The 5,182-nt window shown below is 36.1% G+C and overlaps 1 non-coding gene across 1 annotated transcript; it reads left to right on the forward strand.

The window, feature by feature from the left end:
• The first annotated feature begins 2,222 nt into the window (after positions 1 to 2,222).
• LOC112704713 (small nucleolar RNA R71) lies at positions 2,223 to 2,326 on the forward strand. The gene has a single exon (XR_003155323.1). It is a non-coding gene; the product is annotated as a small nucleolar RNA R71 (small nucleolar RNA).
• The last annotated feature ends 2,856 nt before the right edge of the window (positions 2,327 to 5,182 follow it).

Genomic DNA, 5,182 nt, shown 5'->3' on the forward strand with positions numbered 1-5,182 from the left:
CGGATCATCACATTCATCCGGTTTAAGAACAAGTAATATCTTAGAATGGAAGCAAGCATGATTGAATGAGAAACAGTAGTAATTGCATTAATCCATCAAGACGCAGCAGAGCTCCTCACCCCCAACCATGGGGTTTAGAGACTCATGCCGTGAAAGGTACACAAAGAAACGTGTAAAGTGTCATGAGGTACAGATACAATGTCAAAAGATCCTATTAATAGTAAACTAGTAACCTAGGGTATACAAAAATGAGTAAATGACGTAAAAATCTACTTCTGGGTCCACTTAGTGTGTGCTTGGGATGAGCAATGAAGCATTTTCGTGTAGAGACCTTTTCTGGAGTTAAACGCCAGCTTTGGTGCCAGTTTGGGCGTTTAACTCCAAGTTTTATGCCAGTTCCAGCGTTAAACGCTGGGAATTATGAGGCTGATTTGCAACACCGATTTGGGCCATCAAATCTTGGGCAAAATATGGACTATTATACATTGCTGGAAAGCCCAGGATGTCTACTTTCCAAAGCCGTTGAGAGCGCGCCAATTGGGCTTATGTAGCTCCAGAAAATCCACTTCGAGTGCAGGGAGGTCAGAATCCAACAGCATCTGCAGTCCTTTTCAGTCTCTGAATCAGATTTTTGCTCAAGACCCTCAATTTCAGCCAGAAAATACCTGAAATCACAGAAAAACACACAAACTCATAGTAAAGTCCAGAAAAGTGAATTTTAACTAAAAACTAATAAAAATATACTAAAAACTAACTAGATCATACCAAAAACATACTAAAAACAATGCCAAAAAGCGTATAAATTATCCGCTCATCATCTTCCAAGGATGATGCAATCATCCTCTTCCTTCCTAGTGTCTAAGATTATGAAATCAGCAGGGATGTAAAGGCCTTCAACCTTTACTAACACGTCCTCCACTATTCCATAAGCTTGTCTCAATGACTTGTCTGCCAATTGTAATGAGAACAAGGCAGGTTGTACCTCAAAGATCCCTAGCTTCTCCATTATAGAGAGTGGCATAAGATTTATCCCTGACCCCAAATCACATAGAGCTTTTTCAAAGCTCATGGTGCCTATGGTACAAGGTATTAGGAACTTGCCAGGATCTTGTTTCTTTTGAGGTAGAGTTGTCTGAATCCAAGTATCTAGTTCACTAATGAGCAAGGGAGGTTCACTTTCCCAAGTCTCATTACCAAACAATTTGGCATTCAGCTTCATGATAGCTCCTAAATATTGAGCAACTTGCTCTCCAGTTACATCTTCATCTTCTTCAGAGGAAGAATAGTCTTCAGAGCTCATGAATGGCAGAAGGAGATTTAATGGAATCTCTATGGTCTCCATATGAGCCTCAGATTCCTTTGGATCCTTAATAGGAAACTCCTTCTTGCTTGAGGGACGTCCCAAGAGGTCTTCCTCACTAGGATTTTCGTCCTCCTCCTCTCTTGTGCATTCGGCCACATTGATCACATCAATGGCCTTACACTCTCCTTTTGGATTCTCTTCTGTATTGCTTGGGAGAATACTGGGAGGAGTTTCAATAACTTTCTTACTCAGCTGGCCCACTTGTGCCTCCAGATTTCTGATGGAGGATCTTGTTTCATTCATGAAACTGAAAGTGGCTTTTGACAGATCAGAGACTATATTGGCTAAATTAGAAGTGTTTTGTTCAGAATTCTCTGTCTGTTGCTGAGAAGATGATGGATATGGCTTGCTATTGCTCAGCCTATTGCGTCCACCATTGTTAAAGCCTTGTTGAGGCTTTTGTTGATCCTTCCAGGAGAAATTTGGATGATTTCTCCATGATGGGTTATAGGTGTTTCCATATGGTTCACCCATGTAATTAACCTCTGCCATGGCAGGGTTCTCAGGATCATAAGCTTCTTCAGAAGCTGCCTCTCTAGTACTGTTGGATGCATGTTGCAATCCATTCAGATTTTGAGAGATCATGTTGACCTGTTGAGTCAACACTTTATTCTGAGCCAATATGGCATTCAGAGCATCTATTTCAAAAACTCCTTTCTTCTGAGGTATCCCATTATTCACGGAATTCCTCTCAGAGGTGTACATAAACTGGTTGTTTGCAACCATGTCAATGAGTTCTTGAGCCTCTTCAGGCGTTTTCTTCAGGTGAATAGATCCACCTGCAGAATGGTCCAATGACATTTTTGAAAATTCAGAGAGACCATAATAGAATATATCTAATAGGGTCCATTCTGAAAACATGTCAGATGGACATCTTTTAGTCAACTGCTTGTATCTTTCCCAAGCTTCATAGAGGGATTCACCATCTTTTTGTTTGAAGGTTTGAACATCCACTCTCAGCTTGCTCAGCTTTTGAGGAGGAAAGAATTTATCTAAGAAGGCAGTGACCAGCTTATCCCAGGAGCCTAGGCTATCCTTAGGTTGTGAATCCAACCATATTCTAGCTCTGTCTCTTACAGCAAAAGGGAAAAGCATGAGTCTGTAGACTTCAGGATCAACTCCATTCGTCTTTACAGTCTCACAGATCTGCAAGAACTCAGTTAAAAACTGATAAGGATCTTCAGATGGAAGTCCATAAAACTTGCAGTTTTGTTGCATTAAAGTAACTAGCTGAGGTTTCAGCTCAAAGTTATTGGCTCCAATGGCAGGAATGGAGATGCTTCTTCCATCAAACTTGGACGTTGGCTTTGTGAAGTCACCAAGCATTCTCCTTGCATTATTATTATTATTATTTTCGGCTGCCATCTCCTTCTCTTGTTCGAAAATTTCTGAAAGGTTATTTCTAGATTGTTGTAGTTTAGCTTCTCTTAGTTTTCTCTTCAGAGTCCTTTCAGGTTCTGGATCAATTTCAACAAGAGTGCCTTTTTCCCTGTTCCTGCTCATATGAAAGAGAAGAAAACAAGAAAAGAAAGAGGAATCCTCTATGTCACAGTATAGAGATTCCTTTATGTTAGTAGAAGGAGAACAGGGGGAAAGAATCCAAATACAAGGGATATAAGAAGTTCGGATTCTTAGATGAAGAGAGGTGAAGAGAAGTGTTAGTAATTAATTAATTAAATAGAATAAGAGAAGAGAAGAGAAATTTCGAAAATAATTTTTGAAAAAGAGGTTAGTAATTTTCAAAAATCAAAGACAAAATATAATTAAAATTAAAATTTAAAACAAAAAGAATTTTTGAAAAAGAGATGAGATATTTTCGAAAATTAGAGAGGGAAAAGTAGTTAGGTGGTTTTGAAAAAGATAAGAAACAAACAAAAAGTTAGTTAGTTGATTGAAAAAGATTTGAAATCAAATTTTGAAAAGATAAGAAAATAAGAAGTTAGATAAGATATTTTAAAAATTCAAATTTTGAAAAAGATAAAATTTTTTGAAAAAGATAAGATAAAAGATAAAAGATATTTTTGAAAAAGATTTAATTTTTTTAAAATAACTTAACTAACAAGAAACTACAAGATGAGATTCTAGAACTTAAAGATTGAACCTTTCTTAACAAGAAAGCAACAAACTTCAAATTTTTGAACCAATCACATTAATTGTTAGCTAATTTTCGAAAATTTGATTTAAAGATAAGAAGAAGATTTTGAAAATAATTTGAAAAATATTTTTGAAATTTTCGAAAAATAAGAAAAAATGAAAAAGATATGATTTTTGAAAAAGTTTTTTTTTTAAAAGATAAGATTTTTTTAAAATTGAAATTTTGACTTGACTTGTAAGAAACAACTAATTTTAAAAATTTTTGACCAAGTCAAACCAAAATTTCAAAAATTTGGAGGAAAAAATGGAAAAGATATTTTTTATTTTTAAATTTTTAAAGAAAAACACAAAAATGACCCAAAACATGAAAATTTTGGATCAAGACACAAGATGCATGCAAGAATGCTATGAATGTCAAGATGAACACCAAGAACACTTTGAAGATCATGATGAACATCAAGAACATATTTTTGAAAAAATTTTGATGCAAAGAAAACATGCAAGACACCAAACTTAGAAATCTTTAATGCATGAAAAATATGAATGCAAAGATGCACATGAAAAACAACAAACAACACAAAACAAGAAATCATCAAGATCAAAACAAGAAGACTGTCAAGAACAACTTGAAGATCATGAAGAACACTATGAATGCATGAGATTTTCGAAAAAATGCAAGAAAAATTTTAAAAGCATGCAATTGACACCAAACTTAAAAATTAACACAAGACTCAAACAAGAAACGCAAAATATTTTTGATTTTTATGATTTTCTAATTTTTTTGTATTTTTATTAATTTTTTCGAAAAAACATGGTTTAGAAAAACGAAAAAGAAAAGAAAAATTTTTGAAAAAGATTTTTGAAAAGAAAATTACCTAATCTGAGCAACAAGATGAACCGTCAGTTGTCCATACTCGAACAATCCCCGGCAACGGCGCCAAAAACTTGGTGGACGAAATTGTGATTCAATTGTTATTCCATTTTGCAAAATTCATTGCTTTTCATTCCCTAGTAATGGCGCCAGAAACATGATGCCAATACCATAGTTCACAACTCCGTTCAACTTAACCAGCAAGTGTACTGGGTCATCCAAGTAATACCTTACGTGAGTAAGGGTCGATCCCACAGAGATTGTTGGTATGAAGCAAGCTATGGTCATCTTGTAAATCTCAGTTAGGTAGATTAAATAGTTTTGGGTTTCGAAAATTAATAATAAAAAGAAAATAAAAAGGATAGAAATACTTATGTAAATCAATAGTGAGAATTTTAGATAGGTGTATGGAGATGCTGTGCTCCTCTTGAAACTCTACTTTTACTACTCACTCTTCCTTCAATCCTTCTTACTCCTTTCCATGGCAAGCTGTATGTAGGGCATCACCATCAGCGGTGGCTACTTTCAATCCTCTCGGGAAAATGATCCTATGCGCTGTCACTGCACGGCTAATCGTCTGGAGGCATCACCCATGGTTGATGGCTACATCCCGTCCTCTCAGTGAAAATGTTCCTATGCTCTGTCACAGCACGGCTAATCATCTGTCGGTTCTCAATCAGGTTGGAATAGAATCCATTGATTCTTTTGCGTTTGTCACTAACGCCCAGCCTTCAGGAGTTTGAAGCTCGTCACAGTCATTCAATACCGGAATCCTACTCGGAATACCACAGACAAGGTTAGACTTTTCGGATTCCCAGGATCCTACTCAGAATACCACAGACAAGGTTAAACTT

This window comes from Arachis hypogaea, chromosome 7 (genome assembly GCF_003086295.3).
Source record: "Arachis hypogaea cultivar Tifrunner chromosome 7, arahy.Tifrunner.gnm2.J5K5, whole genome shotgun sequence".
In the NCBI taxonomy this organism is placed as follows: domain Eukaryota; kingdom Viridiplantae; phylum Streptophyta; class Magnoliopsida; order Fabales; family Fabaceae; genus Arachis; species Arachis hypogaea.